Source organism: Lonchura striata, chromosome 1, assembly GCF_050655825.1.
Source record: "Lonchura striata isolate lonStrDom1 chromosome 1, ASM5065582v1, whole genome shotgun sequence".
Lineage (NCBI taxonomy): Eukaryota > Metazoa > Chordata > Aves > Passeriformes > Estrildidae > Lonchura > Lonchura striata.
Window position 1 is genome coordinate 44,150,568 of NC_140703.1, and position 14,282 is coordinate 44,164,849.

Genomic DNA, 14,282 nt, shown 5'->3' on the forward strand with positions numbered 1-14,282 from the left:
CCAAGAACACCAGTTTTTCTTGCAAGGAACCATGACAAATAAACTAAACAAGGAAAATTAATTTCCCATGGAGTTGTTGTATACTCTCTTTTATCTTTAGAATGTTATTTTTCTTAGTTTTAAGCTACTGTTGAACATGGATTGCTTTCTCTAATATCCTCTGAGGGCTCTCCAACCTCCTATGAGGGTTTCTCCAACTTCCTCTGAGTATCATATTTTTGCTGTGATGTCTACTCCTGTTTATGGCTTCTGAGTATGGTTTGTTTTTCATTAGCAGTATCTGGACTTCCAACTGAATTTCTTATTATGAATCTTACTAGAAAATTAACTTGAACAAATTAGTCACAAAAATTGCCTTGAAATGGTCTCACAGCCCCAAAATCACAGCTACAGTTAAGCCCTGCAGAATGTGGATTAAACCTTAGCAAAGACTTAAACCTCACCGTGTGGGGGTGAAGATAGTGGACTGTGAGGAATGGGCTGGTGAAGTATCATGGTGGTGTGGGCACATTTGTGTTGTGTGCTGGTCAGGGCAGAGCCCCAGATATGCCATTCCTGGCTGTTTAATGGAGCAGTGTGGCTCTCCTGCATTTTCTGTGCCCTTTGGGAGCAGTCTGATATATGAAGCTGCACAGCCAATATGTAACAAGCATGGAATAGAGTCATGTTTTCTGGGCATACTTACGGGTATGATGTAGAGCAGAGCTGTGGATCCTGGTGCAACTTGGCAACCCTGAGGCTGTGTTGTCCCTCTCCAAGGAATAATCTATTAGAATCCCTTCCCATGTCCTTCCCTTTTTCACTCCTAACTGACATCTCAAAATCTTGTCCCACTATCTTGCTGCAAGATAAACGCCTAATCTGTATTGGGTAGTTAAAAGCTCAATTTGCATGCTGAGCTGGCAGAGGGGTGTGGAGTAGAGACCCAATATCAGGTCCTGTAAGTCTTACTCCTAAGAATTGTGCAACTCAGCAGATTTTTGGGTAACATCATTGGTTTCTAGTCCATTTAGTATGGGTGCTGTAATACAGACTTCTGAGTGGCCCTCACTGCTTTTTCCTGTTTTCCAAACAAAAGGGTTTTTTTTTTCTAGAAGCATGACTTTTGCCAAGAATGGTAACCACAAAAACTGCTGTTTACATCAGGAATTCAGAGGGACAGACAGCAAGTCTCCCTCTTGTCAGGATAGAGAAGAGAAGAAATTTTGAGGCTCTGGTTTACCTTGGTGGGGAGGTTTGGGTTAGCGTGGGAAGAGTCCACCACAAGGAACACAACACTAACACTGGTTTTACTGCTGCCAGTAAGGACCACAGAGTGCTACAGAACAGAGCATTCTTGGCTTGTCATTGTTGTTATACACTAAGGTTTAAATGAAAAATACACCTTACTCCTCCAAATAAACTTTGCCCACTTTGAGAATCCTAGTGACTATAAAGAGCAGGACTGACAGTAGCTACTGACAGTAATCTGAACTAATAAAAAAGAAATCATCTTTGTGGAAAAGAGGAAAAACATGCCAACACACAAAGCATTGAAGGGCAGGAGGAAACTGAGTGTACTTCTAAATAAGTCTTCAGATTTGTGTAATTTGCTCTCCTGTTTAAGTTTCACAATACTGCTGTGGAGAAAGCAGGTTTGCACAAATACAAACAAACACATTGTGGGTTCAATCCTGCCAGGGTGCCCAGCAGCAGAGCTTGCAGGGTGGCAGTGGACCTCCTCCAGATGCTGGGAGCAGGAACACAGTGTTCTTCACTTCAGAGCTCAGCCTGGAATGCTATGAATAACCCTCTGACTGTTTTAAAAAGACTATTTTCAAGTAAATCATAATTCGTCATCCCTTATATTAAAGCCAAAGGATCAAGTACCTTTATATTCTATATCCAGTACCTTTATATTCCTTAATTCACAAAGCACATTCTAGCCCTTCAGCTTTTCATGACATGTAAGTTGCAACACTTGTAGTTTCTTCTTCTTTGTTTATTTGAGATCATCATAACTGAAATTGCCTCTGATCTTTCAAACTCCTGTAAAAACCTTCATGATAATACAGTTTGCTTCTGGATTTCTTGCCTAAAATATTTCTTTCCTTTCTTTTACTGTTTATCACTCAGATAAGGAACCTGACCACTAAGTTCCAATAAGTTCTGCTAAGATGACTAAGTTCCAGTAAATTCCTATAGTGTTTAAATTTCATCTCTTTCATGCATTTATTCTGCTATTTAGTGCTATAGCAGCATTACTGTTCTGTTAAAGGCATTCAGTTATTTAATATAAATCATAATTAGTTTATCAAATGAGGTAGAAATTATCCCTCTGTTCTGTTTTTTATACAAATTTAAGTAAATAATTATTTACCTACATCTCAAATGTATTCTTTTTATACAACTCTCATGGTTTCTTCCTAATAAATTTTACAAGGTTCTTCTGTGTACCTTTAAATGTTTTAGAGATCTTTCAAAGTGAAAATAAACATAATGATAATTGTCAAGAGAAATTAATAGTTATATAATGTTTCATCCACTTATGCATAAGTGAAAATGAATATGAAACAAATGCTTTAGATTCAAATAAAGCTAAAAAATACTCTCAGATCTTATCAACCATCTAGGTCATTACATAGCAACTATAGTTGCTCTATATTGTTTGCCACAGCTTCTCTTCTCTGCTGTATAGATTATAAATTTCGTTTTGGAAAGAAAGAAGGAGGGAATTAGAATAATTGGCTTCAGAAATGGAGACAGTAATAAAATCAGGGAAGTGGTAGATGCAATCTTCTGAGGAAAATAGTCCAAGTCTAAGAAAATAACCTAAGAGTGTAGGACAGAGCAGCCTCTAAATGAAGCAAGAAAAGCAACATAAATTGTGCAAAGGCAAACTCTTCTGAAGTAAGACAAAGGTGAAAAGAAGTACCATTATACTTGAAGATAGCTGAGAATAAGAAAGAATTGAATAAAAGCAGAAACACTACTAAGTATGAATACAGAGCAACAGCAGTAGCATGTGGGCATAAAAGGAAACAGATTAGAAGACTACGGCATTAAATACTGCTGGAGGTCATATAAAGCAACAAATGTTGCTCATAAAATTTAATTAGAAATAAAAGAAAGACAAATGAAAGTTCATTCTGTTGCTTAGTAGTTGAAGGAGCCATGTGGAGAAAGAAGTCATGAATATATGAACATCACCAAGTGGGAGCACAAGGGGCTGCCAGTGAGACCAGGAATTTCATGTATTTTTATTCAACATTTGCACCAAAAGATGGATGGAAGAATGGGGATTATGACAGCATGTGTTACCACATGTGTTTATACATGTCCTGGGTGGCTTTCTTTGTCAAGGAACTTAACCCTCTTTTTCTGACTTTTTTTTTTCCCCATTTGTTTGTTTATTTGCTCATTTTTGTTCTGGTGTTTTGTTTGTTTGTGGCTTTTTATTTCCTTTTTTTTGTTTTTATTTTTTACTTATTTTTTTTGGATGTGATTTTTTGCTGTTGAATCTTCAGGGGGTATTTATAGTAAATACTTGAGGTGCTGCAAGATTAGGCAAAATCATAAGCACCTTTTGTGTCTAATCTTCTACAGAACGGTGCATGGATGAGCAGGATACAGCAGCAGCAATGTTGTTCCAGCTACTCCTGGAACATGCTGCCTTTGTTTTTCTGTGATAGAACCTAAAACATTAACAAGGCAGTATATGATCTCTGGGAAATTACAGAATCGTTAAGATTGGAAAAAACCTCCAAGACCATCAAGTCCAACTTTCCACTGAACAACACCTTGTCAACTAAACCATGGCTTCCTCAGCTGCTCCTCATAGGTCTCAGTCTCTAGACCCTTCACCAGCTATACCAATAAATGGCATCACATAACTAACAAAAATAGAAATCATCAAGCAAATTCTAATTTTACCTGTGACTGTATGCTTCAAATACCAATTATTCTCAGTCAGGTTCATGAAATATTACATTTAGATGAGACAGAATGATCTATATTCAGAGTATAGAGCTGCTGAGCTGAAAGCAGGCCTGCTTTAGGTGACCTAAGTTAGTGGCAATACTGGAAGAATGACCACAAGCTGCTGGACCAGACATCTGAAGGCAAAGTTGGAGTCATAGGCAAAGGAGAAGCCTTTTCTGCATCCTCTTTCTAGGACTTCAGTTTAACTTGTGAGCAGCTGCTGCTTCCTGTCCTTCCATCAATTACAGATGCTAAAAATTCCCTTATTTTGCAACTTATGAATATTCCCAAAAGCATTTTGAAGGATTTCTTATGAAATAACATACAGATGGACTTTGATTTATTTGACTTCTTACATCTTTACCAGTCTATATTGCTGTACACCATCTCTAAGATCATAAGCTCTCACTTCACTCAGAAACATGTGGTTACTTGTTGTGCCAGAATAAACTAATGACTACATGAAATGGTTCCTCTCAGAAACTCTCAGTCATAGCGAAATGAAGCCCTTTTGGATCCAGGACCTTTGTATTTCTAATAACAGCTACTGGCTTCTGTTTCTTGCCATGCTGAGTCGTACTTGCAAGTCAGTCATATTTAACAATTACTTCAGCTGTCTCTCAGTGTACTACGGAAGCTGCTGGTGTTTAGTTTTCTTTTTTAATTATCTAGATTCTACAGTATGGCTAACATGCTGTCAAGAAGTATTAACACTTCATTTATGGACAAATATCTTTGCTGAGGTGGCAGAGAAAATCCAAATATTTTTATGAATCAAAATAGCAACACAAAAAATCTTATTTTGTCTGTGGTTTTGAGTAAAAAAATACACCAGTATTGAAAATAGGAAATCCTTGGTTTTAGGATTTCAGATTTCAGGATTCAGGATTACAATACATAGATGCTGATTGAGAATTGTGAGATAATGAAGCTGACAGCCACATTGCTGAGAGGAAGGATTGCTAAGGCACACAGTTTGGGGTTATAGCTTTGTCTTTTATCCTTTTGGTGTATTTTATGATAGACACTGCATATTGGATATAATGCGAGTCCTATGGTCAGTACTTAATTAATCTTCTTTAATGCACTAGATTTCAATGTAATTAATACAAAGAGTAGAAGTACAAGAGGGAAAGTTTTCTCCTAAGTTATCAATCTATAAAATTATTCAATAAGTAAGAGTCACACTGAACATTTAATTTCTTAGCAGTGGGTATTGCAAATAGATTTTACCTTAACTTGAGCTTATCTGGGCTGAAAACTTCTGTTGTTCTACTCTTTCCCTGGAACTCATTCTCATCATATACTTTAAAAGCAAGTTCGAGAGTTGTATTAAAACCAAACATTTGTTAAATTTTGATCTAACAATAAGTGGAAAAAAATGCTAAGTTTTGTGTTTATTGATGCTTTTGAAGCTTCCTCGTGCTTCTACTATTAAAACTTTTCTGCTTTGGGAAGCCATCAATGGGAGCTGAGAAGGATCTAATGTGTTCTATTTGCAAGATCCACTTATTTGACCATAAATACTTCTAGATAGGAGAAAAGAATACTGTTTTGTACTCAGCTGTTCCACAGTACAAATTAACTTGTTAGGGGTAAGGCTGGTAGTTCTTGACAAAACTGAAAAAAAATATTTTAAATGTATTTCTAGGAGCAATTTGAGTGTGATTGAAGCTATACAGTCATGCATGAGAGAAGGATCTCTCTCTGTGAGCTGCACAAATTGAATATAATCCTATCCTTCACAGTACATGGTGTACTGTGATATCATCAATATCATTTGTAGTCCCAAAAAGAACAAAGAAATTAAACATGAGGAGACAGGGTATAACACAAATTAGTAAAATGGCAACAGAAGTAGATACTTTATATATCACATTCAGGTAATAAGAAAAACGATGATACATGTCGCAAAAAGAAAAAGGGAATGAGTAGTAAAATGAGCAGTAAATCTTGATTTCTGACTGTTTATACCTGAACAGGTGTGACTTTGCTGCTCTCTGGAATTCAGAAGAAAAGGATTCTTCCAATTAGAGATAGACAACCAAACCAGTCATTAAACACAGCTATAAACACTCTGTAATGGGCTGCCAGCAGCAGGGGGGCTGTAACATACCTTTGCATTGAGGTGGAAGATACAAAGCAATCAATGGAGCATTGACTAGTGCCCATTACTTAATGCATAAATGCAACAGTAAAATATGACTGTAGTCCCTTCACAATATAGAGCTAATTTTGTCTGTCCATTGTTTTGGTTTGTGCTCCAGGTTACTCCTGGCTCTACATGCAAAAAGAAAAGATGAACTGTGGCATCTGCAGTTTAGGAGAGCTCATGGCTGAGTGACTTGAGGAGTAAAAACGATGCTAGACAGAAACTCCCTGGGCTGCAAATCGGTGCCCAGCCCAGCTGCTCACCAATAGGGAGAAGGTGGCTTTACTTCACTTTGCTTTTGCCAATGTATTCTCTTCATAAAGAGTATATGAAGATGTAGAAACTTGGATCTGATATTCTATGGTTGAGCCAATGTGCTTCTCTGCCAAATAAGAGGTAGCCCTCTGCTTGAATTTTAATGTAAATAAAAAAATAAGAGATGGGGAAGAATACTGCAATGAGTCATCTAATCATCCTCCTTGCCAATGTAGGATTATTACCTATCTTGCCCAAATTAGAGTTTTGTGCCAAGTAATTTTTAGGACATCTGAACTTTGTAGGGTTTTCTCTGGGGAAAAAACGACCATATTTATTTTCCTTTTGAGATTAAATATTCAACTGTATAATGCTGCTGTCAATTATAACTATACCAATCATTAAAAAAATGTCCAAACACTCTTCTCAATGGTGTGAAAATAAGCTGAGGCACCACATTTGCTTGGCTGCACCCTAGTGCTGAGCTCCACCTCACTCTGCCATCCAGATCTGAGTCAGTAGTTCTGCTTGTTGTTTGGAAACTTCCCTGAATCACAAAAACTATGCAGTTTTCCTATCTGTTTCTTATTTCCTTTAGGAATCACTTGCATATTCAACACAAGATGCACAGCTCAGCAGTCGGATCAGCAGGGGAACGAACTGCATTCTATTTCCTTTGAAATTGTCTACTGCAGCAGAGTTTGACCACTTAAATCAGTTCACAAGTCAGTATACTATGGAATGTTTTCTAAAACAATAAAATCCCTACTCTGCTAGGCTGTTTGCAGAAGCATTAGAATTTTAAAGTAGCCAGATGATTGTTGACTATATTTTGATTATATTCTTGCAACAGATAGGCCATGTGAAAAAGTGCAGGATGAAAGTCAACAGGAAAATGTGGTTGTATGGACAGGAACAGAATAGTGCTTTAACTGGCTTGTCAAACGGGGTTAACGGTTTATTTCAGTCCCTATAGTGGCAGTGGCAAACTATTGTACGTATACAATGACTATGTGAAGCTTTCAAAGTTTCCAGATTGTTTAAAATTCTTATTTTATTGTAGCAGTTGGGGCAGAGTTCCACTAGAATCCTAGGAACTTTAGAAATTTTGCACCACTGAGTGGGAGAATTTTTTAATAAAAGTCTGGTGCATATCAACATTCCACATTAAAAAAAAAAAAAAGTTGGAAAATAGGATTTTTTTGTTTGTTTGTTTTTTTTTCAGCATTTCCAAGTATAGGTATGAAGCAAATTCTACGTCTTTGGGACAAGATGCTACTGTTTTCATCCAGATAAGAGATACAAAGATAAGAGAGTATAAGAGAGAACAAAGTTATGCGGACACCACTCATCCATAGGTTAAAAAGGGATATTGGCTTCCATTCTAAATCTTATTTTCAGTTTGAATTGTTGCTGACGTTGTTGGGTTTTTTAGGTTTTGTGTTTGGTTTGTTGTTGTCGTTTGTTTGTTTTTCTGAATGTTAGGGACAGATCTGTAAGTGTTTAAGGAGTTAGAGACCACAGTGCTTTGAGAAACCCCCATTCCCGTGCCCTGTCATACTAAATACTCCGTGTCACCGCAGACTTTCTGTGAGCTTTACGCTTGAAAGAGCAAAAATGACGCAGAGATTCACCTCGTCCATATCCTTGTGTAACTCGAAGGGAGCGCAGAGCTGGTTTATTTGAGGAGCTTCCCCAGCGTCGGACGCTGTCAGCAGCTGATGGGTTCCGTGCGCCGAAATGGGAGCGCGCAGTTTCCGCGCAGCGCGGCCGCGGTGCCTGCCCGCACGGAGGGGCGCGCAGAGCCCGGCCCCGCTCCCGCTGTCCCGTGTGGCTGTGCCGCTTCCCGAGGGCAGCCGGAACACGGACGGCAGCCGGAACACGGACGGCAGCCGGCACTGGCATGGCTGGGGACACGGCCCCACCTCGCGGCGCTCCGCTGTCATCGTGCGGCTCTCCCAGTCAAACACGCGCGGCTTGGGAACGCCCGCAGCGCTCCGGCGCGGCTCCGGAGCACAGCATCAGATCCCGCCCATGGGGAGCCAGCTAAAAACAGGCTTCCTCTAGAGCTGGAATTGCGAGGCAAACATCCATAGCAGCGTTACCCAGAGGTTAGAAACAGGTGAGTTAATTTTGGTTGCTTCTGTTCTGAAATGTATCTCTCCCACTCACAGAAGCCAATGACATGCACAAATGTAAAAGAAAAAAAAAAAAAAAAAAACAAACATGAAGGCATGAAGTTCATGGTTTTCCAGCAGAAAATGTTTACCAAAAGCCATTATAGTTTCAGTGTTTCCCAGTGGTATAGACAACGTATGGATATTTTTATGGTTAAACAAAATTCTGGAGTTGCTCAAGTTCTGTAACTCGTCACTGTCATCTGGATTCTCTGGGACCAATGAAAGAGGCACTTTGGACAACATTCTCAGGCACACAGGGTGGTTCTTGGGGGTCCTGCTCAAGGCCAGGAATTCGACTCATTAATCCTGATGGGTCCCTTCCAATTTAGCAGATTCTATGACTCTGTGATTCATACAGTTTTAAGACAGAAAATGGGCATGTTCCATGAAGAGATGAATTTACCTAGCTCTCAGCTGTCTTGGTTAGAAGAGGGATGGAATAGCAGACAAAAGCTGGCACAGGAAAGAGGCACCATACACTTGGTGGAAAAAAACAGAACTGGTAAGGCAAAAATTTTGGTGGCACAGGATATGAATCAATTTTGTGCTTTGGAATAAAACTATCAAATGGATATAAACTATTTCCGTATCTGTTTAGACTTGCAAATATAGTAATTCTTAAATCAGCAACAACAGAAGAATCCCTGATTTATGATCGAGGACAGGTTAATGCTGAATAACAAGACACAGCATGGTACTAATAGCAAATTGACATGTGCAACTGGGCTTTCTTAGAACAACACTATTGTAACCAAGTTGTATACAGACACCACGCACTCCTGAAGTGGAAGTATTCTTGGGGTAGCTGACAATTGTAATAAAATTGTACAGCACCCAAGAAGGTCAAGCCCTGAGTACTACTGCATTCATAGATGCATGGATGTTAAGACAGGGTGGGACTAATGTGGTTTAATTTTAAATTTCTTGGGCCACATGGTATTATCCAGTGACTTCTGAATCAGTGGTCAGTTTACAAAACAAGTAATAGAAAAGTGTCATTCTTACAGAAGATGTGCCTATGAGGCAATAAAGAATACAGATTAGAAAATCAATAGAGCACATCACTAAATTATATACATTTTACAGCATTTTCTGTAGGATTCTTCTTCCAAAATTTCCCAACCACAGCCTTCTGAGTTTTTTGGACTTGCCTATCACAGGGCTGATGCATTATAAACAACACTTCATGTTACATAATACTTAGTAAAAGCAAAGACTAATGAGTTACATCAGTGACATGTCAAAGCTGGGAAAAACATGAAATATTTGTCAGCATGCATCTCCATATGAGGTATGAATTTTAAAAAGGACTGCATCATTGCTTACTTAAAATAAAACAAATAACTGATAACTTTTATGACCTTTCTGTCAGCAAGTCCACTTCAGATGAGGTTATGAATATGACTTCCACAGGAAAAAAAAGATACAGAAAGAGGGGGAAAAATTCCTTCAGAATATGTCCAAGACTTCAAGACCTAAGACTTTCACTGCCTCTGTCCTATAGCTAGAACAATAATGCTGGCCCAGCCTATGCAAAAAAGCTGACATACCTGGTCTGTGTTTGGTATGGCTGAATGCAATGTGATTCTTCATGTGAAGTAATTATAATATAATGAATAATTATAATATAATGAATAAATATAATATAATGAATAATGAATAAAGAATAATGCTTTTGTTTCTTTTTTTTCTAGCTTTCTACAAACAATAGAGGAAAAAAAAGGTACAAATTCTTAAAAGTCTGTCTAGGTCTGTATGTCTCTTCACATAGAACAAATTTGCAAGATACAAAACAAAAATGATGGAAAGAAAGGTGTTTGAGCACACTCTTTTTACTGCTGCTAAAACCATCATTATTTTTCTCCCTGGTGCCCAGCATCTCAATTCATTCTCATACCTGTGATGGTGCCTTAAATCTGTTAATTCTATTTTTATTACACCTTCTGAATTTCTGCAGGCCTTGGGTGTATGTTTACTGAAAATCATTAAACTGTGATGGACTGGATCAGATCTCCAAGGAAATTCTAAGTGCTAAACAAAGTAGTTTTAGAAGGTCTTTCTTCTGAGAAAGAGATGTCTCTCTTCTTGAGAGATTCAGAGCAGAGGTTCTTCTGAGGATCTTTGAGCTGATCCAGTGTCCCCAGCTTTGTTTTGGTTTCAGGACAGCTAGTGATACCATCTCCCATGGGAACTGGCTTGTGACCCATCTACTCCAGCTTCCAATGGTCTGATGAACTCACCCAGTGTCTCTGATTCACTGTTCAATCAGCTGACAGATTTTGCTGAATATGTTCAATTATAAACCTTATTTCATCTGTTGAACTGGACTAATGAGTCAGAGCAAAAAGTGAAATTAAGAGAATTTAGAGAGCAAACATAGAGTGTGCCTAAACTCCCTTTGGTAGAGACTGCACTTATCAGAAATCCAAGCCCTACAAAAATGAATATTCAAGATTGTAACATTTACCAGAGTTTTCCTGAAAGCCACGAAAGCTTAGTAGGCTACTGGACAAAAGGAATACTGTTTTCTCTGTTTGTGCCTGCTGTTCCTGAGTGGCTCGAACAATTAGGTATATACTGGGATGTCTCATCTGCTTTGCCCAGAAACAAAATAGCTGCCAACCCCCTGAACTACCATTAGGATTAGACATGACTCAGGCATCTATTGACCCGGACATGTCAAGTTAAGCAGTTCTGCTTCCCCCATCAGCAGGCACTTGGACCCCTGTGGAAGCAGTAGAAAGGACCTGGAGCCATTAGAGCTATAGTCACCTCTGTCGTTAGATGTTGCATAGTTGCCCAAGGTCTCCCTGAAGCCTTGGGAGGATCTGGATGCTGACTCTGAACCTTGCCCCAGATGGAAGTGCCTGTTGAGGGAATGGTGTTCTCAGGACCTCTCCAAAACACTTTGCACACCAATCAATAACTATTGTAAGAAATGAGAAGCTTCATTTTACAGATGCACAGAGTTTCAGGGTCCAATCTGGGGACATGGGAAAACTGTATTGCTTTTGCATTACCAGAGCACTCTGCAAACCCACCTCCATCCACGACCTGAAATTCTATAGGACACAATGACTTCAGTATATATATTTAAGGGCTAGAAAGAGGCATTAAAATCACATGGTTGTAAAAGTTATAAATATAATGAAACAGTATTTCTTCCCTTTTTTTTTTAAAGCATTCTATGTGGGCACAGTTGGTTATGCTTTGTGCATGTATTACATTAACACATTTACAAGCGGACTTAAAAATATTGCCCCAAGTGTATTCCTTTATCTGGGACCATAGATATATGGTCTTTAGGCTGTGATAGACTAAAGACAGCCTTTCCAGGTCTCTTTCAAAAACAGTATTTTAAAGTTGTAGTCCTACTGATAAGTCTCTGATATTAGCTTCTTGGAGTGTGTAGCAAGAACTCACATTATTCTTCACTCATTTTCTAGCATGTATTTTGCAAGGAGACAGCCCTCAAGACTGATGGACTGGTACCATTAAGAGATTCTGTAGACCAAAATTTAGGTGCAGATTTAGTTGTTAATCACATCAGTCTCAATTTAAAAAACAAATGGCCTTTTAAAAAAGCAAACTGCACTGTTGCATTGCAGTATATGCAAGACATTCGTCAAATGCAGATTCTTTAATCAACAGATGAAGGACCACTGAGTCTTTTGTAGTTATATTTACCTAAAAGTCAACTTGCTCAGCCCCACTATTAAAAGCTCCAAATCATCTCTCTGTGTTAAAACTGAAAATAACTTGTTGTATTTCAGTATTCTAAAATATAACCCATTTTCCTTGAAGCCAAAAATAGATAGTAAGGATATGGTTATTTCTGTGGTTACAGCACTGGGTTGCATTGATGGCAAAAATAAAAAGGTCCATTGGATAATGCAACACAGTTCTATTAAGCCTGATTAATCTTTTAAAAAATAATTTTGAGATGACTGTTCAAAGTCAGTGCCACAACTGAAAGCCTGAAATAATGTAACATGTTTATAACACAGTCTGAGTTCAATTTTTTTGTGGAAATTTTTAAAGCTTGCTTTAGCTAGAAACCAATGTTTTCAATATTATTCTAAATACAAAAATTATTCCTACTCCCTCTGCTCTCAGTCTCTTTCATCAGAGAACTTTGTTTGACAATGTCTAACAGATTTTCAGTTAGGTTTACTCATGTTACCTAAGTGAGAAACCACTGCTTTCTTCTTGCTTTGTACTGCTTTTTTCCCTGATTGGATTCCTTAAGCAGAGAAAAACTAAGAAAAACTAGATGGAAGGTGTCATTTTAACAAAACAGAAACATTTATCTTCAACAGTCAATAGTAACAGTCAAATTTAAATATTTTCTTGAGTGATCATAGATTCTCTATTGTATTTTATTGGAATGAGAAAGAAAACCACAATTATAACTGTACAAGCATGACTTTGCCAATATGTTTAGAAAACTCATAGAAACTATACATTGAAATATTGTAATTTTAATTCACTTCACTTTATGAAGCTTAACTTCCAATTCCATTATTTTCCAATCAACTTATTCTGTAAAATGATAACTGAAATAAAACCCTTACCTCTAAACCTAGTTTCTTGTCATTTAACTATTCTGAAAATTTTCTTCAGGATTTTCCCATTCATTTACAGGAAAGATACACATTACAGAGAAAGGAACAGGATAGGGAGGGAGAGATTTCTTGGTTGTGGTGTAAGTTCTACTTTGCCTACAAACTTGCGTTATGCTTGTATAAAATTGTAAATTTACTTGTTTAGCATGCCCCTAATTCACTGGTCCTAAACATCAAACACTGGCAATGTTTGTACTGATAAAGAACATTTAGTGACAAAGATAAGCATGTACCATCTGGCGGCAAGTTGTACTTGCAAACATGTAAGATGTAAAGCTCTCCTCTACTTGTTGAAAAAGTATGCCAATAAATATAAATTCCTAGCCAAAATTATCCCTCCATGCTTAGATAAAATAATACTGAATGGTGATGAGGGCTACTGAATAATAGATACATGTTCAGTACCAATTCTAGCCATACAACTGAATCCAAGTTCTTTAATTTCTAGTTCTGAAGGCATGAAACTCATAGAAGTTTCAATAACAGTTCACTGATCTTGTCTTCTGGAGACTCTGTTAGTGGGAAACATCCAGGCATAAAGTGGTTTCCTCTTCCTATCAGCCACTAGAACACTATAGGGATTTACATTGTTGCAACAGAGAAATGACATTTTTGGATATTCAAATCTTAAAAGCAGGCCCTTTGTGAAGCATGTTAAGTATCTACATAAGCAAACCTCCAAAGCCTGAAAATCCAGATCAGGTAACTTTGTTTGCAAAAAGCATTATACCTGCCTAAAGCTAACTATCCTAAACTGCCTGAAACTTCCTTCTATTTCCGTGCCTTACTGCATACAATTGTTAACTCTGTGAAGATGCAGCATAATGTAGTGTGGTAATCTAACAGATACTGCCAACCTCACACCTGTGTCAAACTGTAACCCAAGCCACAGACATGGACCTGGCCTGCAAGCCAATCTAAGTCACCACTTCCACTGCCTTCCACCTGGAACTCTTCAGCAGCAAAAGCTTGGCAATTAGTGTGCACTGATGACTGCACTGTTTCAAGGACAGCAGAAAATTCATTTTAAAATACCTATTAAAATCTGAGAGAGAAGGGCATAAAATAAATGTCTGTACAATCATTAGGAATCTAATTTCTGTAGGGATG